The following is a 16,084-nucleotide window of genomic DNA, read 5'->3' as shown; positions in this document are numbered from 1 at the left end:
GGTTGCTTGCAGAGAAAAATGCTCCCTTTTGTAACACCGGGGTGCAGATGATTAGACTGAGCTGTCTGTCAGTATGCCCTTTTGTTACTGTCCTCTGGGGCCTGACATTTTTCTTGTTCAAATTTGTTTGTTTATTCCTTTGACGGAAATCAGCTGGACTGTGTTAGCAACTAGCTGAAAGGAGATAGAGGCTAAGTACCATAATTAGCCAAGCTGGAAGATTTGCAAACCAAGACCACTTCAGGAGCAAAAGATAGAGAAATGTTTAGTTCTCTCAATTCTCAGGAGTTTGAGAAATCGTGAGTTTGCAATGTTTTTGGGTTCTGGGATAGAGTCAGGGACATCAGTGAATAAATAGTGATTTCATATAATTTTGTTGTTGTTCTAGTTTGGAGTTTGTTTTTTTATTTATTTCCCACCAGTTTGGGAGTGAAGGATGACTATTCTCTGCCTGGAGAGGACATATGACATTCCTTTGGCAGATGAGAGATGTTTCAACCTTTTGAAGCTGGGGGATTTGTAGAGGCACCTCCCGAGCACCTGGCTGATGTAACCCTTCAGTTATAACATAAAAGGAAGCAGCACTGGCAAATACATCACTACATATTTAGCACTTCTGACCATGTAGGAAGGATCCTTGTCTTCTTGTCATGTGTTGCATCTGTTCAGAGCACATGTAGCCAACCTGGCCCGTGAGGCTGCACATAAACATATTTTTGAGACACGCTAAATGGGATGTTTTGAGCATCGTATCAGTGCCTCTTGGCCATGTACTGTGTTTCATGCAGAGCTCTTGCTGGGTCTTTCCTACAGGGAAATCAGAGTGTGATATCTATACAACACAGGATTGCTCTGATAAGAAGATGCAGTACTGCCAGAACATTCCCCTGACCTGGGAAGTATTTATAGAGAGGGCCCAACAAGGAAGTTGTAAATCTGCAGTCTTGGGTTACATTCCCTTTGCTTTCTAGAGTAAGCATGGACAGTTTTGGTATCCACAGAAGCAGAATTATTAGTACCTCAGGAATCTCCAGACCTAAGTAAAGGATTACATGGCTGCTGAGTAGGTTTTTTATTTAGTCTAAATCGCAGTTTTGCAGTTAGGCCCCTAAAGCTTGTCTAAGACTTTCAAAGTGCATTTCATGGCACAAATCTCCTTCAGTATTTTGGTTTCTAATGGACCCAGGCATCAGTCCCGGGGGACTCTGTGTCAGTTCACAAAGTAGCAATGAGAGGGACACTGTTGGGCAGCAGACTCAGAAATGTGTCGTGGTGGCAGGAAAGTTTTGCATGAACACAGAGAAATTACTTTAGGGGACCTGTCATATACAGTGGTCTCCTGAGCTCCTTTTTGACAGTGTCAACAAGGCACTTGTTGACAGCTTTCAAACTACAGCTACTGTAAAGAAATGATTAAACAGGTGCTGCTAACACTGACTGCTTTACATGAAGGCAATATATCACTCCAGTCCATGGCACTAATACCTTAAACATGAAAAGTGGCCTATGGCCATTGATGAAGGAGCCAATTTCTGTACTTTCCTAAATCACTTTGGGAAAAATAGAAATGATTGATTTAAGCCTCCAGCACAAACATGCTCTTGCCAGCTCTCCAGTTGAAGATTTCCACACTTGGAATAGGCATTGCCTTGCCTAGATGAAATCTTTGGAGTCTGCTGCCAGGTCTTTTGCCAGAATCATTAAACTGCTTGAAATAACAGCACTGTCATTTGTCTTCCATTTGATAGCTTGTGGGCATAAATCCAGAGCAGTATGAGCACAAGATCAGGAGTTTTCTGTCCATTTGAAAAAAATTTTAGAAGTTTTTCTTGAGTTTCAATAGCATGTGTACCAGGTGCAGAGCTTTATGCTGTCTAATGCTCTCCAGTGCCCTCAGCCAAGAGTAGGAGAGAACGCTTGCGTGGCACAGAGGCTGCCCGTGAAACAGCTCTTACCTGTCACTGAAGGTCGTGGCTGGTAACACATTGTACAGCAATAGAATACAACAACAAACTACTGGACCTTCTGTTGATTTTTCAGGAACTGCTGTTCTGTGCTTTACAGTGCAAAAGAGCTGAGGAATATAATTTACTATGACTAAGCATCACAGTTACCCATGTGTTTATTTTTCCTGACAATATTTAACAGTTAACTAACAACATGTCCCGACAATACTGACTGGATTCTGGGTGCGTGGATGTGTTGCAGAACTTGATTCAGCACTGTGAAAAATGAAGGTTGTTGATTTAAGAAGGCAACTTTATGTCATCTGGCCCGGACTCCTTTACAATTCAAGTCAGGCAACCTCTTCCAAGCACTTGTAGGAACCCTTTGACCCATCTACAGAAGACAGCCCATCCTCTCCTACTAGTCCTACTAAAGTAGAGGAACCACCAATGCCATTAGTAATTTTTACTAGCAATGAGTCATTGTTTGCTTTTAAACTCTGCCTTATGTCTATTTTAACTTGTTTAGCTTGCAGCTATTTGCCTTTTGCCAGTGGTTTAAAGCACTTGGTAAGTCCCTCTAGCAAAATACAGTATGATGGATTTTTCACCAAGCTAAGGACAAATCTTCTAAGTCTCTCACCATCAGATATTTTTGTCAGCCTTCAAATTGTTTTCTGTGGTAGTTTTCTGCTTTCTCTCCATTTTCCCAGTGTCTGCATTTGGCCAAACACAAAGCAAAAATCAGATTGTAGCAGTACTGAAGGAGTAGCACAGACCAGGATGAGACCCAGTGTGCTGTGGTTGGATGCCTGGTTTCCCCACTTCCCACAGCTGCGGCCCTGCCACCTCTCAGGGAGGTTCCTATGCTTTGTTTTGACAAAGCCAATTTATTGTTGGCTGTTTTGCACCCCCAGAGATGCAACAGCCTCAGTTATTTTCAGTGATTTGATTTCTGACTCATTGCTGAATTTGGTGGTGGTCCAAAGAGTAGATGCCCCTGCCCAGAAGAAAGTGTCCAGGAAGACCAACGCAGCAGGAGACTCTGAAAGCCTCTGGCCCAGGGTCTGACACAGGTGTGGTGGTAACTGGCAGTTCCAGAGCTGCCCTTGCTTCAGCACCTGAGAGATTTGAGAGCTCAGCCCAGATTTGGGAGGAGGGTGACTAATTCAGTGACTGTTTGAGGTGTGGTAAGTAAATAGGCTCTGGGAGGAGTGCCTGGATGTGGGAAGACCCTGCCCTTGGGTCAGTTGGTCTCTTCTCAAGGATGGCAACAGTACGCCAGAGAGAAAAGATGCTGATATTTGACAGATCCTAACCTATGACAGAAAAGTTTCTGCTCTCTTTTTCCCCCACTGCTCAGAGCCTCACAGTGAGCCAGTGTTCTGAAAGCAGCACTTTGGTCATCTTCCCTCCAAAAGGACACAAGCATCTGGCAACGCTGACTGGGACATCCAAACCCAAAGAGCAGCAACATGTGCATACCAGCCCTGGCATCTTTGGATCACCATTCAGGTGACCAGCCATTTATTTACTCAGGCTGTGGATCTCCCCACCCTGAGGTTCCCAAGGCACCCCACAGGGTCCAGCTCCTGGCTGGACCCTGTGCTTCAGATCCTGCCTCCCTCTGAACCAGGAATGAGTGTCCCCCAGCCCTTTTGGGGATATAGGATTTGAAATACATTTGCCGTGGAGGGAATATTGTGGTGCTTTTACAACCCAAGGTGCTATGTTAAGCCACAGAACAGACATAGCTATTTTGCTGGCAGCTTTACACAGTGAATAGTTTGGATCCAGTGCTCTGAGGTGTTTCGGGTGGTTTTTCTTGGTAATTTCAAATGAAGAGATCCCTAATGTCACCTCAATTAGCCTGAGATAATTTGTGGTAGAGTTTTTCATTTTAGAAAAAAGTTTATTTTAATAGTAAAGTCTTCGCAAGTAAAAGGCCCTGTCAGAGCACTTTAAAAGTGATTACAGTGACTCACATTTTTAATGGCTTTTTTTTTTAATCTCAGAAATGGCTTTTTTCCAAATAAAATCCTACAAGGCCTCATATAACAAACAAGGGTTACTGCTCTTTTCCACACATAACATGAAAAATATCCTTGAGCGGAGCGAGCTGCAGCCCATCTGCCGCAGCTTGGCCGGCGCGCGGCTCCCCGGCCATTACACATGGCTCTGGGTAAAGCAAACCACCTGCTTCCTGCACGAGGGCCCACAGCCTCCCCCGTGCTGCTCCGAGGAGGAAACTCATCCAAACTGCTGATGGGGGATGACAACCTTGGCATTCCCTTTCGCTGCATTTGTTCGTATGCCATTTGTTGTTCACTCAAGTGCTCCATGGACTTTCGTCTTCTTTTCCATCCAAACTAGAAAAAGGCAGGCTTTGCCAGGGATAAATACACTCTTACTTTCCTGTCTATTGAGCTCCCTTAATCTCTAGATGTAGTCAGCAAAGCCTTCATTTGGGAACCCAGAAGGGCACCCATGAAAGGGCAGGGAAAGGAGAGAAGTCTTTGGGTAATTTTGTCTAGATGCAATCTGAACATCAGCCCCTCTTCCCTGATTCAGTGTCTGATGCTGCACATGCTTAACTGAGCTGAGTCTTTCATGTTTCCCACTTATGTCAAACAAGTACTTACTTTAATTTCAGAAGCATCCCTGACATGTACTTCCCAGACACAACATTTTCTAAACACTTACAGCACAGACAAACTGCAGTTTTGCAAAGAATGTGCTGAGTAAAAAATGGCATTTCCCCCAAGCTGCTTGCCATCATGCTGCAGAGCTCTGCCAGCACCCTAAGACTGCACATGCTGAGCAGCCTCTCATGGCCATAACTGTCCATGGAGGGGAACCTCTGCTCATCTCCATCACTGCTCAAAGCAGATGAAGGCTGCATCCATCACCCATCCACCAGCTGCAAGGGGAGGGTGCCCTGCAGCCCTGGGCCCAAGAGGTGGGCACGGCTTCAAAGGATGCAGCACTTTACAAAACAAATGGCTTTCTGTGGCCTAAGTGAGGTCAGGGTACACACTGCTCCAGGCCAAAACATTGATGTGAAGTTTAGAAGTACAAGTTGAAATCCTTTCCCAGTCTGAATTGAAGACTGTTAGCAGTGTCTTCAGGAGCTGGAAGAACCAGACTATTGGGAAGACTTCTGCTCAGCCTTGACTCTGCTGCAGCTGTCTGGAGGGTGCTGTGGCAGCACTTCATATCACTATCAGCGAAAGATGCTTCTTTCCTTCTGTGTCAAAGAGAAATTAAATACAGTGCTGTTGTTTAGCTGAGAAATAAAGTTTTCACTGCCTTCTTCACTGAAGTTAAACCATCCTGTTAAATTCACTGACTATAAACAACCATCAGTGGCACTCTGAGGTAAAGTCCTCATGTGAAAAATTTCCTCTCAGATGGGAAAAATTGGCACTTTTTTGATCAGCTCAAAATGTGATCTTATAGCAGAGAACAAAGCAGTGCTGCAACTGTGCCCAAAATCAGGACATTTTTCTTCTTGCAATGTGTGTTATTGGAGAGAAAAGATGTTTGTGGGTATGTGTGGTTAACAGCATACTTATGTGACACTGATCAATATTTCATTTTACCCACCCTATCATGTGTTTGTTAGTGCCACGTTCCATGCCTCTCAATGCTCAGAGTGCAGCTTTTTATTATTTCTTTCTTAGAACTGAAGTTGTGCAACATGCAGTAAATATCCTTAAAACTCAGTAAAATTAGCTATCTATGATGTATAAATAAGTTTTCTAATGCAAAATAGTATCACATTTTTAAACATGTCATTAACTATTGGCCAAAACAAAATCATACCTTAAAAATGTATCATGTTTATCTGGCCAAAACTCAGGGCTATGTTATTTAGCATTTTGTTATGCTAAATGGTGGCCTTAAACACACCAGGCCACTGGCAGAGTGAGGTGGCAGTTGGGCTGCATGAAACAGGGTAAAATGTGCAACATGCACTTCACTAAAGCATTGGTTAAGGTTATCTCAACATCAAACTACAAGAACAGAGTCCAAAAAATTACAGGAGTGGTCCTAACTCTGTTTCAGCAAATGTTTGTACTCTCAGACTGCAGAAGCCACAGCAGATACCAGAGTCCCTGTGCTTTATTTCAGCTGTTTAATAGCTAATAACCAAACTGCTGAGGTTAGCTGGGAGGTTACTGGGAAGCATTCAGACTCTTAACTCGAGCCTGCAGTCACAAAATATTGTGTCCCAGTACAGGTAAGAGACTCTTGCATTCCTGGCTGCTTTTGGGTAGGGCAATCTTCTGGTTCCCTTTTCCAAAACATTGAAATCAGATTAAGTACAACTCTAAAACCTGCCTTCCTCCTTTCTGGAGCAACTACTCCTGTTGACTCTTCCCTATGCCCTCCATTTGCTTTTCACAGCAGGACTTTGGGGTATTGCCGTGTCCCTGGTGATGAAAGAGGCAACAGAGCTGTCAGCAGTCAGGGCACCAGGCTGAGTCCTCTGCACACATTTGTACTTGACATCTTCCACTTACAGTGTTGCCCTGAATCCTTCTGGGTCAGCGTCATATGCAGGTTTTTTGAGTGCTCAGAGGCATCTGAGTAGGGCCCATGGGTGTACAAATCATTCACTTAGATAAAAGGCAGCTGTAGAAGCCAGAAGTTAAGAGGATAATCTGTATGTCTCAAACACTGATAGCCAGATAATTTGTTGGGATTGTTGGTAATAACCACGGCTGTGAGAAAGAACAAAGATGTATCTGGAAAAGGGTGGCATACAGAGGAAGGGCAGCACTCCTCTGAGATAAATGTTCTTGATCTGGCTCTTGGAAAGCACAGTAGAGTGCAAGCAGGAATGAGGTTGAGAAGTGGGCATGGAGTGTCAACCAAAGTTCAATCCAGTAGAAGTGGATGAACACCAGTGTGCCCCTAAAGCACTCTGTCTCAATTCCAGAAAGGTCAGAAAGAACAGACTGCTCACAATTACTAATTTGCATAAACACAATAAATTTAGGTTCAGGGCAGGAAAAATTGTCTATAAAAAGGCACCCCCTGGACAATCCATCAGCTGGACCAACTCTGAAAACTAGGACTGATGATCCATCCTTCCTTCCTTCCTCCTTCCTTCTTCTCTCTCTCTTTCTTCTTTCCTCTCCCTCACTTTAATCTCTTTCTCTCCCTCTTCTCTTTCACCCTCCCCCGTATTCAAAATCCACCACAGTGGGCACATACTAGACTAACTGGGAGCAACAGAGGTATTTCTGTGCCAAATATATAATTACTAGTAAAACTTCATAAGCTTTTGTGGACCCTCTGACTTTTGTTGTTCCTTTTAGAACACGGGCATCTAGGAATCTTGAGTGCTGCCTTTCCCTTAAAGTGGGACGCCACAGCAGCATGAACAGAAGAATAAATTGGTTAATATATGCCATAAAATATATCAGGAATTACAAAGTTTCTAGCAAGTTCTGGAAGAAGGAAGCAGTGGAAGAAGGGTCCAATAAGCTTTACAGTTGAAACACCAGGAGCGAGATACCTAACTAGTCGTAGAATGGAGCCTGCAAACTGGATGATGTGTTTATATGCAATGGCACAGGAGCCCTTGATGAGGAGGTCACTCCACTGTGCTCCACACACTGATGGAGCTGTTAGACTCAGCCTTGGCTTTCTGCAGCCACAAAGCTGCTATGTGAACTTCTGCCTATAGCAATGGCCACCTCTTCTCTTTAGAGCGGAGCTGTGAGGAAAGGAAAAGACGTGCATTTCACCAGACACTACGTGGTAGCTGAGATACTCCAGGAGTGATGTCTATATTGGAAAGGCCAACCTGGCCTACCGGAACAGTGTTAGTAAGGGCTTCAGCAACATCTGAGGTGATGTCCAAAAAAAGACAAAAAGAGTGCAATAAATTAATATTAACCTGCTGGTTTTATTAGTAGTACTGCTGCATCTAGTATGCTTCATTCATGAGTATTAAGCACCTGGTGGAAGCCTGGTACAACAATCTGTCATTGACTCTAAAGAGTACAGACAACACATTAGGCAGTATTTTGTGTCTTCACAAATAAATGAAGTAGTGGACAGACTTCTCCAAAGCAGTCTTCTCCTTGCTCCTTAACCCAAAGTTTCACTAATTTTTTTGAGGATTAAGCTGCAGATTGTTTGAGCAGTATTAATGCAGCATTTTTCACGAATAATCAACTGAAGATCAGGCTGCCCTTTGGAAGTTGTGACAACATGTGTGTGAGAGTTGGGGCAGTTTTAGGATGGGGAAAATAGTGGGGAGAGTTGCTTTGTTTTAGTTATCTCAGAAACCATTCTCTGAAGTCTTGCAGAAAGGAGTGGTGCACAGAAAACACGTGGAGAAATGCTCTCCCAGGGCAGGGACACAATAACATCTGTGAGCACAACTGCATTGCTCCCTAAAGCTGCCAGGTTGATCAAGGAATGCTTGGACAGTAGGGCATGGTTAGACCTCTCCATTGTTATCCACAGCTTTAACTTACAGCAGAAGAGAAAATAGCACTCTAATTGTTGTCATAGGGAAGGAAATGTTTAAACTCAGTGCAAACACAACCATGCTGGTCTGCTGTAAACATTTGTGGAAAGTCAAAGAGCAAGGATCTCCTGGGTATTCCCATGGAGCAGAGTATAAAATCAGAGCTGATATAGTCAATACCTTATATGTTCTGACTGATGTCAGTGATGATCAAAACATGCAGGAGCTGAGAGGGAGTGTAGATTTTAAGGGCAGTCTCATCAGCAGTCACAAATGTAAGACCATCCCAAGGAAAAAAGGTGGAGGGGCTCTAGATGATTAGGACAGTAAATGTACGGATCCATGAAAAGAGCCAGGCTTCCAATGGGTTTCTTTATTTTTCTAGATTGAGGAGTAGTCTTTTAAGAGTCTGGCAAGATTTTCTTAGTGCAGAAGAGGTGCTTCAGAAATGAGACATATAAGGATGTTCTGACTAAAAGCAGAACTCTCTCCTCCATCAAATTTTCTTTCAAATAGTAATAAAATGTAAATATTGAAATCTCCTCTACTTTCAACAGTCCTGCTTTTCTGTTCTTTTTGAGGAGCACTTAAGAAAGACATGTCTTTTTCTTTCATCTGTAGGAAAGCAATAAAATTAGAGTCATCTGAAAAATACTGGCATTAGGTCAAAAAAGGATTACACAGAAATATGTCAGAGGAAAAAAAAGAAAATTAAGTATTTGTTACAGTCTGAGATAACCAAATTCCTCTAAATGAGTAGCACATTTATTGTGAATGTCAAAATTTTCAAAGGTAATTCTCAAAAAGTCAACAATCAACACTCACATGGTTCAGAGTCTGTACAGAAAAAGACAGTAATAAAACTTGGAGTTTGAATAATAAAATTTGGAGTTTGAATAACAATGGGCTCTCCTCTCTGCCCATTGCTTTCTCTCTTTAAATAAGAGTATGAGTGTGTGTGTGTGTGTAGAACAACTCAAATCTATCGAAGAGCAGGACTTACATGTCCCTGCATTTACCATGCTTTGCTGACTCCTAAATATGTAATTCTGAAAAATGAACTCTTGTTTCTCCCCTACAGGAAAAACTTTATTTTTCTTGCCTGAATCACCACTTAAAACATTTTAGGATTAAAACATGACTAAAATATTTTCATTTGGAGTAAGCATTGTCCAGCAAGTTTGGGTGGTCAGCTTTGATAATTTGGCTTCTATGAAGCCATTCGCAAAGAAGAGAAAAGTGTTGTTGTAAGTGATTTCAGTTTTTTTCAAAGATTGCTTTCTTGATAATGTTATACAATAAATCCCTAAAAGCTGGTTTATAGGCCAGCTCCACAAGACAAACAGTGAACAAATTTGCCTGGCTGAGGAAAGCTTTCCTAAGATAATTAAAAACAACTTTGTGCCGGCACTGTGAGAAAGAAGACAGCTTTCAAAATGTTTATCTTCAAGCTAAAATACAAGTCCCAAGTCTGAGTTTGAAAAGCAACTGAAGAATTGTTGTCTTTGGTGAGGAGCTGATGCGCAGTGGGGGGAGCGGGGGCAGGCTGTGAGCATCACCAGGTGGGCCTGGGGCCAGGTCAGCTGGGACGGCCCTGGGAGGAGCTGGGCAGGGACCTCCTTCCTCTGACACATCCCCCCGGTCCCAGAGGCACATCCTGTGCCAGCTGTGTCACAGTCCCTCCTCACACCCAGTACCTTTAGCCTCTCAGTTTGTTTCTCCCTTTTGATCCCTCCATCCATTAGCACCTATGGATGATCATGCTCTACAACTCCTTTGCCCCTCCTGCATTTTCTGTGGACCACCCTACCACTGGGATATCCAAAATACCCTTTTCTTTGCCAACATATCCTTCTCCTATTGCTTTACTTCATATTGGCTTCATGCAACTTACTTAGGCAATGGTTTACACTAAAACCTAGGGTCAGAACAGAGGCCATCATGGTGAAAGGACTTTGGTTGAAACCTCACTTTTAGTCCCTAACCTGAAGAAACCACCACTTCCTGATTCCAGATTTTTCAGCATTTTGGTTGCCTGTAACTCGGTCGTTTTGTGTATTTTGAAACATTTCATTCACAAGAAGAAAGGAAGCAAAGTTCAGCCATTATTGCATGAGCAAGAAGTGGAGGAAAAAAAACCTCTCCTCATTAAAAAAAATACTCAGACCTTTCCCTGCCTTCCCCTACAGTCCAAGCAGTACTTCAAGCAGAAGGCAGTTTCAGGCAGTGGCATTTGCTATGGAAGTATGTGCATGGAATGCAACGCAGGACCAGGTCCTGGATGAAAATTCTGTTGTTAATTGGGTTGTTTCAAGAATTTGGATATCTCCTAAGGACCCTCTGAGATTAGGTGTTACTGAGTCACTCATTAAGCCTGCACCTAGTACATTTCTGTGTAGCAAACACCACATGCAGGACCATGGTCTCATGAAATAAACAGGCTGAGGAAGCTGAGGGTCTGGAGAGGACAAACTCTATGCTCAGGGTGAGCTCTTGCTATGACAAAATCGTTAGTAAAGGTCTCCTCTTCAAGCTTCAGCCTTAGTTGTTTGCTGAGGTTGCAGATGAGAGCAATGTTTAGCTGTTTGCTGGCTGCTGATGAGAGTTTGGACAAAGCTTGTGGGCTGTCCCCTGCTCACTGTCTGAGTTCTGCTGTGCCACCTGCAGATGCTGTTGGGCTACAAAAAATGCACCTTGCTCTAAAAAAGCAAACAAGTTGGATATCTAACTAGAGAACATGGTCACAGTGGATTTAGTTCTGAAGATCAATTTCTTTGAGAACTAGGGAATAATAGAGCCCAGTAACCCACACAAGGGTACAGTAAATACTGCTCATCTTTTCAGAGTCCTTCACAGAAGAGTGCCATGTTTGCACAGGGATTATCTCTTACTATTTTTGGTTAAGAGTGGTATGTCTACTCAGTAAATACCTTATCTGTCCTCAGTGCATTTTGTGCTACTGACATTATTGATACAGGAGATGGCCCAGAGGCACAGAAGCCAAAATCTCTTTAGGGCCTCTGGGGCATCACATCAGCTGTATCAGGAATAGCATGTAACATCCAAGGGAAAAAGATTAAAACATTATACTCGTGAAAAACATTGTTAAGAAGTAGTTCCAGACCTGCCTTGTTTGTTGCATGGTTAGCAGCTACGATTTAGGCGGAGTCGTTACTGCTACAGCGGCTCTGCAGCCCTTCCTTGCAGACAGAGCAAAACACAAATACTGAAGTATGTTAGAGGTCTGTAGCAATATGGGAAAGGGCCAGAATGGATGGTGGCAAATAGTGGGGAAAAGGTCATGAGAAAAAAAAAAAATGAGGGAAGTGTTATTAAGCAGAAAAACAGGGCATGACCCTACCATTTGGCAAAGTTACAGAAATGTTAACCTTTGGAAATGCTATTAGTTCATTGCTGTTGGAAAGTTGGCTAGAAAGGCAACACTAAGGACTGACTCAGTTCTAGGGTTTCTGCTGTGCTAAGCACAGTAACTAACACATGAACACACCTCCTCCCCTCTTGGAGGCACGCTCATAAGGAGCAGCCACTAAATACTGTTATTCCTAATATTTTGCTACCCTAGGCAACCAACCATCAGCTCCACTCGGCATGACATAGCCTGCAAGAACTAGATAGTCTAGAATCAATTTGCTACTCCAGTTGAGTTTGATTTTATGATCATAACACTTGTCATTTTGGGAAGGAACAAAACATTCACTGTTCCCAGGGTATGTAATGCTACTGGGAAGCCATAAATTTTAATTCTGTGCTTTATTTCCCTCATGAAGAGATGTTGTTCATATGTGCTGTCACAGCTGGGGGTTCCTCTGTTTTTCCTTGTCCCTTCATTAAGTTGGAACATACTCAGAAACACGACAGCTTTTGTTTCCATCAATGATGGATGTTTAAGTGAGAGTTTTGGTCTGGTTTCCTTGGACTAGGAATTGTTTCACATGAAATTTTCTGCTGGATGAGCTGGCACTCCTGGCTCCCACTCCAAGCTCTGCCAATCACTTTTTTTTCTCTTCAGCATTCGGCTTGAATTTGAAGTGGCAGGATATAGAGATTGATGGTTTTATTCTTTAGAGGAAAGGAATCAATTCCGAGTCCATGCTGGAGCACAAAAGAGACTTGGGGAAGAGAAATGGTCTGCCAGTTTATCCAAGTGTTTTTCAGGGATTGAAAGTGGAAACAGAAAACTTATTAAAATATTTGTATTTTTTATTATAATGAATATTTTAATTTATTGGAAAACCCGTACTTCAGTGGAACCTCCTGTAAGATATATTGCTTCATATTTGGGGAAAAATACCGGGATGTCTAAAAGCTTATAAAAAGTATCTGCTTTTCATTCTTTTCCATAGTGTTTTCCCCTTGAAAAAAATTTATTGTGACAAAAAATGAAGGTACATACAGCAGAAGGCTCAGTTAATAGAAGGATGCCTACAGCAGTCTATGAAAGAAGACAGGTCTTATACCAAAGGAAATTTTAGTAACAGAAATCAAAGTTTGAAGGACAATCTATTAAGGTTGTTTTACAATTTGATATTATGGAATAAAGGTATGTCCTGTCTGTGAGGTCAGAAACTCCTGTTTGAGAAGGAGACTCAAGCTTCAGTAAGGAGATTGGCTGAAGCTTTTAATATTTTTCAATACTCAGTGGTCTTAGTATTTTGAGGACTAAAAAGGAGGAAGCCTATGTTTTTCTCCAAGTCTGGGTCCCTATAGAGTAATTTATGTTCTTGAAAAGACGCAAATTAATTTTATAAATGGATATGGATAAGAATCAAGTTTTAATGGTCATCAATTTCATGACCTTGCAGATAGAAGAAGTGACCTCTTTTACTGCTTAATAGACTCTGAAATTCAGCTGACATGTGGAGTTCACTATTTTCAGTGGTGAAAGGAAGTTATTATTTTTGGTGGGGTGTTTTGTTCCCATCCCTTAAGACATGAAACCTGGCTACTGTCCTGGGACTTATAGTTCAAGTTATTGTCTTTCTAGTCCCTGGAGTTAATCTAATAGCCTGGGATCTTGACTGCAGAAAACACTTGAAGGAAAAAAAATAACGTCGTATTTCCTGAGTATTTTTGATAGCTGTTTGGCCAAACTAACAGCATTCCCCCTCTGGTACTGTGGGACAACAATCTTTCAGCTTTTGATGGTCTTTTACAGAAGGAAATCTCAATTAAAAAAAAAAAAAAATTTCAAAATAAAGGCCAAGATATACTCAGAATAGGACCAAAGCAGAATTTAAGACACATTCAGCATAGAAGTAGCCATTCCCTCTTCTGTGGTCTTTACACTTCTACAGGAAAATTGTCAATGAACCATTCCACACCAAATGGTGAGGACACAGAGTACAAACTCATGTGGGGAGCCAGGCTGGATGGGGCTTTGAGCATCCTGGTCTAATGGGAGGTGTCCTTGCCCATGGCAGGGGGTTGGAACTAGTCAATCTTTAAGGTCCCTTCCAAACCTAACCACTCCATGTTTTCTATGATTTTAAAGATGTGTGAAGCCTCTTCTGCTCCCCAGGCAGTCAAAAAAATTATTTGCTCCAAGGGAAACGGAGATTTAAAATCTGTTCATTAGGAAGCCCCTTACCTTGTGTGTCGTGTATTTTCCCATGTGCAAACAGTTGCACAACAACATCTTGGAACATCGGCGAGCTCTGGCTTCACACCAGCAGGTTGTACCACAAAAAGGGGTTGGTTGCCTATGACACCACAAATAGGCCTTCAGGTAAAAAGGAATTGCTATTTTCTGGATATTTCTGCTTTCGTTGGATAATCCAAAAAGGAATAAAACTAATCTTCTACTATCCTAAAAAAGGAAAGCTTCTTTTAGAGGGTTCTCCCCCCCAAATTAACACAGAATGGCAGGATCAGGATCTCTGAGCTATTCGTTAGCCTTACGCTTCCTTTTCCAACATCAAAGGACTCTAGAGTGTTGTATGGGAAGGACTGGCTTCCACAGCTTTTGACAGAGGGTGCTGTCACACTGCTCCAAGAGTAACTTCTGCTGAGGTTGTTTTCTCAGGCTCCAGTGTGTGTCCCACTCGCTGCTGCTGGACACCTGCAACACCCCATAAACCTCCTCTGTCCCAGCATCAGCTGTGGGGAAACTTCAAGGGACACAGAAATCTATAGATTTGGGCTTGCCATTTTAGAAGCTGGGCCATTGTGTGCTGCCTATTGGCATAAAAGTAAGTTCTTCAAGACACCAACAGAAAATACACCCATTTTTTAATAATTAACTCTAATAAATACAAATAATTAATGCCTCAAAATATAGTAGCTCAGTGAAAGCCCCAAAAAGACTAAGGGAAACTACAATTAATCCTTTTTTAAGACAGGATACTCAGCCTACTAAGTACTAATGCTCATTTCCATCTGCTTCTATTTGACAAAACAAAAACTGGTTACAGTTCTCAACCAATTTCATAAATTTTTGTGCCTTCATTTGGAACCCCCTTCATGTATTTGCCAACTAATTTAAAAGAATTATTGCATTGCAAAAAATATTCAGAAAACCTGGATGCAATTGATTCCTGTAAGACTCTCTTCTTCAGAGAAATAAATTATCTATTTTTAACCCTTTAATCCCTGCTGATCTGTACCAAAACTACTTCCACATGTATCTTAAAAAAACCCTCAAAAATCATTGCATTAAGCAGCTGCCCATCTGAAAGGAGTATTTTTAATTGCAGATTTATGGTTTGTTTTTCTGTGCATGCACTCTGGATTTTTTTCAATGCTGAGGAACAGTGACAGACTTTGATGTGTATGATCCCTCTTCCCCACCCAATCCAACTCATTCTGAGCAACTGGCTTTGGCCCTGGGATGAAGCTTTCTTGGATGACATCTGATACAACCCAGGTAAGATTTTTAGAGGTATATGTATGGTATTTATAAATAATTACAACTGTAGACACACAGGATTCATCACTAGAGCCACAGTTAAAACAACAGAGGTGTCTCTAGTGGGTAGGAGGAAAGGGCTCACTCCTGAGATGGCATTTAAAGTAATTTCTGAGTAATAAAGCACTAGGTAACTCAGGTTTTGCCTGTCCACATTTTTTTTGTTTCGTCCTTTTGTTAAAGACAGAGAACCAGCCAACCAACTAAACAAACAAAAAACCCAACAAAAAACCCCAACAACATCAACAACAACAACAACAACAACAACAAAAAAAGCCTTTAATATTACCTAATATGAAAAAAGAGAGAAAATCCAGAAGAGAAGTGATATGTGAGAGAGTTTGATGGACACATGGGTTTGCAGGTTCTCGAGCTCTCCCATCCACCACAACCACTTTGATCTTTTTTTAAAAAAGGTTTCTGGGCTGAGAACATGATGCTGAGAGAAGGACTTAGCTGAAACAGCTTTCTCATCCTGGCTATTTATTTGATTTTGAGATGAAATGAAATTCTGAATTGCACCATCCTTTCTGGAAAGTTGTAGAAAATCCTCACATATTTGAGTCACTCTTTTCCTTCAGACTGCTTTTTCATTCTCTGCTTTACTCTTGTGGTGTCCTGAATGTCTTTTTGATTTTGCTTCTTAAGAATTTGACTTAGCTGTCAGAATAGCAGCACTGCCATAAGCCCATGACAAAAAGACAATTAGAAAGTACCAAGCAA

The sequence above is a fragment of the Sylvia atricapilla genome, chromosome 1 (assembly GCF_009819655.1).
Source record: "Sylvia atricapilla isolate bSylAtr1 chromosome 1, bSylAtr1.pri, whole genome shotgun sequence".
Classification (NCBI taxonomy): Eukaryota; Metazoa; Chordata; class Aves; order Passeriformes; family Sylviidae; genus Sylvia; species Sylvia atricapilla.
Note: the sequence above shows the minus strand (reverse complement) of the source record.